This window comes from Meriones unguiculatus, chromosome 3, assembly GCF_030254825.1.
Source record: "Meriones unguiculatus strain TT.TT164.6M chromosome 3, Bangor_MerUng_6.1, whole genome shotgun sequence".
NCBI classification, from domain to species: domain Eukaryota; kingdom Metazoa; phylum Chordata; class Mammalia; order Rodentia; family Muridae; genus Meriones; species Meriones unguiculatus.
Window position 1 is genome coordinate 120585070 of NC_083351.1, and position 12027 is coordinate 120597096.

Below are 12027 nucleotides of genomic sequence, written 5' to 3' on the forward strand. Positions count from 1 at the left end.
CCCTAAGAAGCAGTCATTAGGCCCCTCCCTCCACGAGCATAAAAAGTAAAGATTGCTGGGAGTCACTCTCAGACAAGGCAAACAGCAAAGCAGCAGATCCAACCAAACAGCCTGAGAGAAGCAGCTGAGCTGAGCTGCCTGGAAGAGATTTAGACTAGCTCAAGTTGGAACAGATTTCTCCAACTTGTTGAGCTGCCTTCAGTCTTCTCTGCTCAGTGTGCTATACAGTCTCCCAGCTACATGAGCTGTTATTCATGCTTCAGTGGGCTTTGGTGATGCAGCTGTCTGTGAGTGATTTATGGTCCTGTAAGTGATCCCTCACCCATAACCCTGTGAGTAACCCTAATAAAACATGGACTTTAGAGGTATATGTACTTTGGTCTGTCGTGGGCTCCCTATCTGGGGTATTTCCTCTCCTGGAAAAGTATGTCACAAAGCAAAAGACCAATAACTATTTTTTAAAGTTAAACTTTTCTAGATATCACCTCAACCACGTCAGAATGGCCATCATCAGGAAATCCGACCACAAATGCTGGAGAAGACATAAGGAATACAGACATTATGGAAATCAATTTGGGGGTTCCTTGTGAAGTTAAGAGTAGAGTTATATGATCCAGACTCTCTACTCCTGGGCATATCCTCAGAGAACCCCACACCCCACCACAGAGATATCTGTACCTCCAAGTTTATCGCTGCTTTATTCTTCAAAGCAAGGAAATGGAACCAATCTAGTTTGTCCATCAACAGATGAAGGGATGATTAAAAAAAAAATCTGGTACATGCATAAAATGCATCTATTTCCTTGGCCATTCTCTATATTTTATAAGATTTTAATGCAGTTTCTGAAGAGGTTAAGCAAATTCATGCATCCTATCCAACACATCATCCAAAATTATGCATTTTTCATATCATTCAATTCGATGGTATAAATAAGCATTAATTATAATGAGTACTTAGCACTACAATGGTGGGCTGAGTCATGCATTATTGTCTAGCAGGAAAGAAGATACTTAAATATGCAGTTGTAAAACAACATTGTGATAGAAATAGGCCAAGCTGTGGATACACATCAAGGCTTCTGAGTGAAATAAATGATAGCGCTAGACAGGAAAAACTGAGGACAGGACACACAGGAAAAACAAAGGACAGGAAGGACAGGAAAAACTGAGGACAGGACAGGAAGAAAGGACATCTGAGCAGAATGAAGATAACAGGGTATTCTAGAGAATTTTAAATGTCTGGTGTGAGTGGATAGCAGAGTGATGAGGGAAAGGGTACTGGCATGAGAAAGAAGTTGAAGGAGCTCACTCCTGAAGTGCAGTGTAAGGCACATGTTAGGGTTTGGGCTTTAAAATGGAAGCCAATGTGGGATCTAAACAAAAGAAGCAATGATATGATAAGACTTTCTATTGAGAGACAACTCTGGTTCCAGAATGAAGAAAGGCTGAAAAGATAGAAAGAATGATGAGCAGAGGGTGAGGGTGTTTGTGGGGTCATCTCTCCAACAGGAAGTGAGACACTTGGGCAGGCACCAGCACAGGGTAACTGAGATTTGGTCTTTATGTCCATGGATCTAGGAGAGAGTTCAAACCATTTTGCTGATGGACTGGGTTAAGGACAATTCCCACATTTCTAGACTGAGCCCATATGTGGCTTGATGTGCTCTCACCCAAACATGAAAGAAAAGAAAAGCTTTGAAGGAAAAGACAGTGTTCAGTTCAAACATGCTCATTCTCAGACATCAGGTAACATTTAAAAAGAGAAGCCTGGCTATGGTTAAACTGGCTAATAAGCAATTTAAGCTATAGATGTAAGTTTGAGGGACAGTGTCTTAGTGTTTTATTGCTACAAAAAGACACCATGACTGTGGCAGCTCTTATAAAAGAAAGCATTTAATTGGAGCTGGGTTATAGTTTCAGAAGTTTAGTTCATTATCATCATGGCAAAAAAACATGGCAGCCTGCAGGCAGACATGCACCTGAGAAGCAGCTGAGAGTTCTACATCTTGATCTGCAGGAAGCAGGAGGAGACTTGGAAGGGATTTTTCTGAAACCTCAAAGCCCACCCCTAGTGGCCAAGGCCACACATCCTAATCCTTTCAGATAGTGTCACTCCCTTTTGGAGTCAAGTATTCGAATCTGTAAGCTTATGGGTGGGGAGAGCATTCTCATTCAAACCACCACAGACAGCAACACATGAATGGCTATTTGGGATGAAAAATGAACTTGGATAGAGAAAGACTGAGAGCCTGTAGGGAAGAATACAGTATCAGAGTGACAGTATTCATGAAATAAGCAAAAGCAAAGAATGAGATATGACTGAGAAAGACTTTCTCAAAAACACAAGAAAAGTACAAATTGAGGGAAAGAGTCACAGGAAGGATGGAAAGTTGGCCAAGTAGGACTGGGGATGGAGGTTGAGGGGTGGGGAGATGTTGGAGTTAAAGATGGAAGAGTTTTCAATGGACACTGAGAAATGGAGGTCAAGGCAGGCCCTGGCTACATATGGCATGATATCCAGACTCCAAGGGTAAGGACACAGGACAGTTGAAGTCTGCCGACCATAACCAGGAAACAAGAAACAGCAACAAGAATGCCAGAGAGGATGTGAGGAACACATCCTCAAAGATGATCGATTTAGGGGCAGCAAGTTCCAGGGTGCCTATTAAAAGGTGGGTGTAAGTACCACTGTTGAGAACAGAGGAATGAGGCTGAGGAAAAAAACTTCCAGTTCAAATGGGCCCAGCCATGGTGACTCATCAGGACTTTTCCACGTTATGACAGCATGAAAGGGATCTTCATCCCAAAGAAAGCAGTCAGAATCTGCCGTTCAGATTTCTTCTTCGAGAGTGATCTTGGATTCAGTCTTCTCCCATAAAGCTGGGTGAGAACAGCAAGCCATGGGTCAGGGACAACTCTCAGACCACAGGGGAGACCTGTACCTGTGAAGAGCTGCTAAGCTGTGCTGTTAGGTAAGTTAAATGCATCCTCTCCTGAGGACCACCTTGGTGTTCAAGTTTGTGAATTTGCAGTTGCTCCAGTCTATATGCTACTGTGGATAAAGTTTGGCCACGCCCTTTCCCCCAAAACCTAAAGGAGGTAAAGCCTTGCTATCAAACTGGAACACTACATAGAAAACATAAGGAAATAGTAATGCTGTGTTTTTAATAACTGTGGTGGTTTGGCACTGCTAAACAAGTCACCCTCCTGAGAATCTAGCTCACAGTTCAATAAGATCATGTTTCTTCAGAGATAATAAGCCTTTTTTTTTTTTTCAATGCAGTTTATTCAGGAACATTGAACAATCCTCGGACCCTGGGGAAAGCCAGCCCACAGCTTAAATAGCCTCTGGGTAGCCAACCCAGGCGTGCCACGGGGGCAATGCAGATAGGTCCACATACCTGGAAGCAAGCCAGATCCTCGGCCTTAGCCAAATGTGGAGTTGTTCGTGACAGAGAGCACTCACCATCGGGAAGGTGGAAGGCGGAAACCAGCTCCATCTTTAAGGCATAGCATTCCGCAGCTCTCTACAGTTCCCCCTTTTTGTTTTAGACGCATCAGGCAAGAGTAGAGGTCTGATCTCTGATATTAGAAATAAATTGGGACTTTGTACAGATGTTCATTTAGGTGTCATCCACCCAAAGAGCATCAGACCCGTCCAATACCTTTTTCTCAGAGGCGGGACCTGGGGCATCAACCCGCATGCAATCAGACATGCTCTTCTCTGGGTCCAAAGCGGCTGACCCTGAGTGCAGTGCTTAGCCTCGCATCCTGAGCGTATCATTTTAGCTTTTTATGATATCCAACCATGCTTGGGGAGAATGTCCTGCTTCAATGGCTGTAAAGGCCTGAATGATCATGGCTGCATCACACTGTTGTGAGACTCTAATCTTGCATATATACCACAGGCAAACCAAGGAGACCAACACCAGAAGGCCTGCTAACACTCCCATGCCCGCCCATTCCTTCAGATGATTCATGGCTGCAGCAATCCATGTTGATAATCCTGTGGCTAGTCCTGCGTCCACTCTGGTAGAATTTACTGTGACAATGGCCACTCTCAGCGGCTCCATCGTAGTATCGAATTCTCCAGTCCAATTACCTAAAATATAGCTCGACAATTGTTTAGACAGATTTGCAGCACAGGAAAAATTCTCATGTTATATGCTAGTGACACAAAGTCCAGCATACTTTCATTGACAGCCAGGTTGAGCGATTTGCCATAGGGTATCAATTTGCTCCTGCAAGAGGTCAATCCTCTGATTGAACACCATCAAGCTTCCTTTTAGTTGAGCATTAATTCCTTTATGTACAACTAAGGCATGAGCTACATTGGCTAAATGATTATTCAGGGTCTGAGCACATGGAGTTAGTCAATTGGCATGGAGCACGTCTCGCCCCTGGGGGCAATGGTCTCCTGAACCTACTCAGACCTTGGACACCACCACTGCTAGTTCTAGAACTGATGCAAGATGTTCCAACGAGGGGGTTAAGGCTTCTCATAATATTTTCTATAAACCCACACCTGTTTGTTTATATCCCCCATTTTTATTCATTATTAGCCAGATAGAGCCAAGTAATTGTGGTAATGATACTTGCTTTTTTGCCCAATGCTGGAATGCTAGTGAATTTAGGTATGCCCTGGTTACTCGCATGCCTCACTGGGTGCCTGTGCCCATTGATGCCCCTCACGCTATGACTCTCTTCAGACAGAAAAGGGATCTTGGAACTACAGCCACCATTGTTACTACCATCTCATTGACGGCTGTTGGAGCTACCACCAGGGCATTAGCCATGATAATAAGCCTTTTAACATTTCTCTTAAGTAGTGACTTGGTTATTACATTACTATGCTGTTATATTAAAGGCAATTAATGACATTCTTAAATCACGAGCAGATTCTGATACCTACAACTTACACACACACTCACAGACACACACACCACTGTCTAATTGTGAGATCCTAATGTTGCATTACCTTGACACCTCTTAGGTTTAAAGCTCTACAGTGGTCTCGGAAAACAGATAACCTCGCCAATCAAGGTGGGTTAATTCACTGCACTTGGAAAAACTTGAAAGCATTCATGTTTGCATTATCTACCCTCAATCAAATTTGACTTAAATGTACTTTTTGCCTAAAAGAGCCTTTGTTCAAACCCTCCCTTTTAATCCATGCGTAACACATGTCAGAGGGATGTTGGCTTACATTACTGAAGTATAGAAGGAACAGTTTTCCTCACCACTCACATGAATCAGTCTTCTTTGTTTTGATTTTGTTGGTAAAACACTCTAGTGGTAAATACAAGAAGCCAGACACCTGTATGGTCCATCAATACACCTGCCGTCAACGACACAGTGGGCTTCCAGGGAAAATTTACTGAATACCGGAATAAGTAAATTTCTGTGTCTCTGGAAAAATACTCTTCGATATCTGTTCTTTGGGAATGTGAAGCTGTGGCTGAAGCAGTGAGGGGGCCATTGCCATCTTTTCCTAAGCCTCTGCACCTTCAGTTTTACATAATCATATGTTCACCTCCAGGTAACAGTCGCGTAAAATGTCTCTGTTGTGTTTGTCATTACAAACCTCATTAGTCTCCATATTGCAGCCTCAACAGGCATCGACCTTGAAACCCCTAGGTAAAATATTGGATGGTGACTTGGGGAAAGACATTAGGAGTGCGTGTGTGTGTGTGTGTGTGTGTGTGTGTGTGTGTGTGTAATCCTGCAGCTGGTTCCTTAATCAGGAGGAAAAGGTTGAATACCTGAGAGGCAGGCATTACACACACAGAAAGACAATGCTCATCTCTTCTGAATACATGCTAATGGGGAGAAGGGTGGTGCTGAGCCAGCAGAGTGTAGGAAATTAGTGTGAGCCATAGAAGGATGCTGCACAATCAAAACTGATGGGGTGGGGAGGGCTCATCCAGGAGCTTTGAAAAACAGGCATGTTTTTTTTTTTCAAACATAGGCCTTTTTTAAAGTTTTTGGAATTGAAATGCCTTCTGAGCCTTTAGCTTGTTGTCAAAAGGCAGCATTGTTTCCTGAGTTTAGCTACTTAAGTTAGGATGGGAAAATAACAAAAAGCAATAGCTGAAATTCAGCCCCAGAAAGTTCCAGCCAGGAAAAGAAAAATAAATCGCGATTTAGAGGGAAAGAATGCTTTTCAGCTGAGGGTTAATGAAACAAATAACTTTTTACATGTACAAACCATTTTGTTTTAAGTTTACTCTCATCCTCTGAAACACCCCAGACATTTAATGTGAGTTTTGCTTTCAGCTCACTCCAGCGCTCACTCCTTTGTTTCGGGACACATTAACCCGAGCATTTCTAAAAGCATTTGTTGTGTATCTTTACCACACACCATTCTCTGCAATGTTCTGCAGAGATAAAAAGTCAGTTGCATTCTTGCTTGTCCTAGAAGAGCTGTTAAATATTTTCATGCTGAGAATGGTTCAGCATTGTTCATTAAAAATGCTTGTTTATTCTCTCAACAGTTAGAATTTAAAAAAAAATGACTTGATTCTCCTATTTTACAGATACTAGATGGACACCTTTCTAAATAGTCTCTTATGTGGCTTAAGCTAATAAACTCCTAAGGAGAAATTAATAGGCTACCTTTCCACTTTGCAGAATTGGATACATTAAATCATGATTCTGAGTATTTCAAAGTCTTTAACTCTGCATAATTTTGCATGGAGTGAGGGAGAAAAAGCTACATAAAAGCTATTCTTTCCCACTTGAGATGAAAATTTAAATTTAGAGTAATTGTCTAAATTGGCAGTGTCCCTCCTCTAGCACATGAATTGCTATCTCATGTAATTAAAGGAAAACTAAATATTGAAGTACATTATTAACAAGGAGGTAGTATTTGGTATAGAAATGTGTATATAACTATAGTTTGGCAGATGATCTCTTGATTAGTAACTTCTTTGTCCATTTCCTATGGGGAAAATCTTTCTAGTTTTGATAATTTTCTGGTTTGGAGGTGAACAATACACCTTGAATATATTGCTATAGAACTGTTTTATTCCATCTTTCATAATATTTAATTTGTCAAAACTACGTTAGCAGACAATCTGCAGCAAATATTTTTCTCAAGTATCAAAATAAGTTATAATTAAGCACCACATGTGATGATCAGCAGTCAATGTAATCATGTGTATGATATTATAACATATATGTTTTATATGTTATTATAACAAAATATATTGAAGCTTCAGAACATAAAAACCTGAACTTAAAAATATAATCAATACTTAAATTTTTTAATTAACATTTTTAAAAGGCCAAAAATTTATCTCAACAGCAGAATGATTGCCTACCATGTGCAGGACCCCAGGTTAGGTTCCCAGCACTGCACTGACTTCTGGGCTTCTCAGCAAGGAGAAGGATCAGGAGTTCAAGGTTATCCCAGCTACATAGCAAGTATAAGATCAGCTCAGAGCCTGTCTCAAGGAAAACAAAGAGCAAGGCTTTAAAATGTTTATAGCTGTCTGGAAGCACAGGTATGTAGACCAATGGCCACAATGCCGTGTATTGTGGACATTTGTAGAGGCATCTGCCAGCCTTGGCTCCATCCCACACCAGCAGGATTCAAGCATCTTAGCCATGACTGCTTAGACAAATGACTTAAATGGATGGAGGAGTTCTCTTCCTGTTAATTATGTCCCCAACTAAGCTTTAATATAAAACGATGATAAATAGTGGTAGTTTAGCTTGCAGAGTCTCATGCTCAAACACCAATATGCTGCTCAGTGACCCTCCGATTCCAAACATGGAGGAGCTGCCCGACCAAGGAGCAGAAACTGGCCATGTAAACCAGCTTCAAAGCCCCTCGGGTGTGGCAAACACTACCAGAGTTGAAAGCAGTAACAGCTCCATGAGGAACCCTGCCCACTCCCCAATGTCCTGCCAGTAAGAAGCAACCCAACAATGGACTTGACATTGGATCTCTTTCCCCGCCACACCCAGCCACTGGCATAGTACAATCCATAGTACATCCATGCCCCCTGTGGCATAGATGAAGTTCTTGTGCTGACTAGTTATATTTGACACAAGCTAAAGTCATCAGAGAGGAGGAAACCCCTCCAGAAGATCCAGCTGTAGGGTATTTTCTTAATTAGTGATTGATGGGAGGAGAGCCGAGTCCATTTTGGGTGGTGCCACCCCTGGGCTGGTGGTCCTGGGTTCTGCAAGAAAACAGGCTGAGGAAACCATGAGGAGCAAGCCAGTAAGCTTCACTCCTCCATGGCTTCTGCATTAGTGGCTCCCTGAAGAAGCCTGCCCTGCTTGAGTCTCTGCCCTCACTGCTTTTGAGGATGAACTGTTATATGGAACTGTGAGTGAAATGAACCCTTTTCCCCTCAAGTTGCTTTTGGTCCTGGTGCTTCATCGCAACAATAGTAACTCCAACTAAGATAATTCTGGTGCCTGATATTTGGGCAACAGAGAAAAATGAGTACGTCCAAGTGGAGAAATATTTCCTGAAATAAAATGTGAGGGTAGGGTAAGAGCAGCTAAGCTCACTCACACTCCCATCTCCTAAAAAGTGGCTCTGCTACATGGATGTCTGTAAAGATACCCTCCTAAGAGAAACGCTTATCTGCCATCAAAAGGGTCATGCCTTAGCAAGACAGATGTGAGATAGGTGAGATGAGGTTTTCCCAGTGACACTGTGCAGATATTAAGCATTATGAGAATGCTAGTTAAAATAGCCGGCAGTGTTGATGACAAGTTCTTTTGGTAAATACTCCTTCTAATGTTTGTTTTCCTGTAAAAAAGCAAAGACATTGGACATGGGGCAATTTGACTCCTTCACTGGCGACTTTTTGAAAATTTCCACCTGCCCTGGATGCTTGGACTAAAGCACTGCAAGTCAAATAAGCAGACAGATTATCCTCAGTGCAGCTTCAGTCATTTTAAACACTCCGCACATGCTATAAGGAAGTTATATAACGAACTCAGCTATTTCCCCTGTACGTGCATCTCCATCACTGCTTCTGTGGCTATGGGTACCAATTCCTCCTCTGTCACTGAAGCTGCTGCTGTTCTCCTTCCTCTCTCTCCACTTGCCATCTCTGCTGCTTCTCTCTTCATGTTTCCAACTCAGCCCTCTCCACCAAAGGTAAGGAAGAACATACCACCTGACAGAAGCCATTCATTGGGCTGATAGTCGAACACCAAGGAGAGGACTGAAGGATGACTCCCATCCAGTTTGCCAAATGAGCTCAACAACCTGCTATCTATATATGGCTAGAGAGGGGGGCGGGGTTGGCAGGTGCAGAAGAGGCAGAACTGGGTAGTGGGAGGGCTGAGCTGTGGATACAGCATGGTGATAAGCCATCTGACAGCTGAAGAACAGGCAGAACCACAAGACCAGTAGCCACGAGCAGCAGCAGGAGAGAGAGGCAGTAGCTGCCTCCTGAATACTGGCAACTGTGACAGCAGCCATAACAACAAGATGCAGCTAAACAGTTCAAGAAAGAAGCAAGGCAAGGATGAAAGGAAGAGCAGAAATCACCAGAATGTAAAGAGCTGAAGCTGAAGGGTAGAAGACTGTCAAGGGCCAGAGAAGAGAAGCTGCAGGCACTGATTACTAGAAGAGTCTCAGAGTCCCTGGGACAGTAGTTCTCAACCTCCCGGGGGTCGAAACCCCTAGAGGGGTTGAATGGCCCTTTCGTGGGTGTCACCTAACACTATCAGAAAACACAGATGCTAACATCACAATTCATAACAGTAGCGAAGTTACAGTTATGAAGTAGCAATGAAAATAATTTTGTGGTTGGGTGTCACCACAGCATGAAAACTATACTAAAGGGTCATGGCATTAGGAAGGCTGAGAGCCACAGCTGTAGCGCCAAGGCTCTCAGACACCTAGATGGGAATTGCTGACACTGTACAGCTGAGAGTGCTGATACCTGAAGCCCGCATGAAACTATGCACACCAGTGATCTCCACCAGCTGCTACTGCTCCTGTCCGTTTGTTGGCACTACTCACTCTGTCAGGTGCTGAGGGATCCAAACGCTGCTAGAGACCAGCACGTGGCGAGCTTCTCTTTATTTACCCACGATTTCTTCGTTTACTGTTTTATTACGCCTCTGAGACCTTCAGCCATGCATAGGATGTATTTTGATCGTAGTCACCTCTCACTCCTCCTACATCCTCTTCTACACCCTCTTTTTTTTTTTTTTAATAACTGAGTCCAATTTGTACTATCCATATACCCATAGGTATGGGGCTACCCACTGGGCACTACCAGGGCCCAAACCCTTAAAGAAAATTGGCTCTCCCTCCCCTAAAAGCCAGCAATCTTCAATAGCTGCACAGCTACAGTAGGAACTCATGAAGCTCCCTTCACTTGGTGCTGGCATGTTAACTGGCTTGAGCTTTGCACGTCTTGTGCAGGTGGCCAAAGCTGCAGGGAGTGCAAGGGCAAAGCAGTCCTGGGATGGTCAGAAGACTGCTGCACTCTGCTCCTCTCCAGCTTCTGGTTCTTCCAGTGCTTCTGCTCTCCTCTGCAGTGACGGTTGCTGGGCCTTGGTTGGGGGCAGAAATACTGGTTTGTGGATAGCGCTCCACAGTCACTTACTCTCCTAATGTTGTGGGTTTCTACCTTAACCCCCGTTCACTACACGAAGGAAATTCTCCGGTAGGTCTGAGAGCTGCATTAACCTATACTACTCATGTTTTTATCAGTGAGGCAGAAGGACCCTAGAGAGCTAACTAGCAATGAAGTTAAGAACCTTGTCTGCCTCACATAGATACTTTCTGTGGCCCCAAATGAAGCACGTTCAGGCCCTTTAAATCCCACAGTAGACAAGAACCACCACCCTTTGCATTAGCCTTTCAAATTTCACTCTAGACTCCACTGTTGTCATTCCTCTCTGCCATTTCACTTCCATCATGTCAAGACTATACCCAACAGATCTCTACAAATTCAAATGTCAGTGAGAAGAGATCACAGGACCTTTTCAACCAAATTATTATACTGAATTATTCTGAATTTCCTATGTAAATTATCTCATCTCTTCTCCAAAGATAGCTATACACTAAGACAAGGATTAATGTCAAGTTCTACTTTGGACTCTAGACTGGACCGTTCCTGATGCTGCATAGACAAGAAGACAAGTGACATAATCACATTAAGACTCCAGAAAGTTCAAAACAAGAGCATGTAAAAAATTAAGTCTGCAGAAAGGAGAGGAGAACCTCCCCTATTAGTGGACTTGGGGAGTGGCATGCAAGCAGAGGGAGGAGGGAGGGTGGGATTGGGAGGGGAGGAGGGAGGGGCTTATGGGGGGATGCAGAATGAATAAAGTGTAATTGATGAAAATTTTTAAAAAAAAGGGAAAAAAATAATTTAAGAACCTTAAATGACTTTCAAAAGTGGAGGAAAACATGGAGTTAGTCAATTGGCATGGAGCACGTCTCGCCCCTGGGGGCAATGGTCTCCTGAACCTACTCAGACCTCGGACACCACCACTGCTAGTTCTAGAACTGACGCAGGATGTTCCAACGAGGGGTTAAGGCTTCTCATAATATTTCCTATAAGCCCACACCTATTTGTCTATATCCCCCATTTTTATTCATTATTAGCCAGATAGAGCCAAGTAATTGTGGTAATGATACTTGCTTTTTTGCCCAATGCTGGAATGCTAGTAAATTTAGGTATGCCCTGGTTACTCGAATGCCTCACTGGGTGCCTGTGCCCATTGATGCCCCTCACGCTATGACTCTCTTCAGACAGAAAAGGGATCTTGGAACTACAGCCACCATTGTTACTACCATCTCATTGGCGGCTGTTGGAGCTACCACCGGGGCATTAGCCATGAGTCATACTGGGCAGACTGCTCAGACCCTGAACAATCATTTAGCCAATGTAGCTCATGCCTTAGTTGTACATAAAGGAATTAATGCTCAACTAAAAGGAAGCTTGATGGTGTTCAATCAGAGGATTGACCGCGTGCAGGAGCAAATTGATACCCTATGGCAAATCGCTCAACTTGGCTGTCAATGAAAATATGCTGG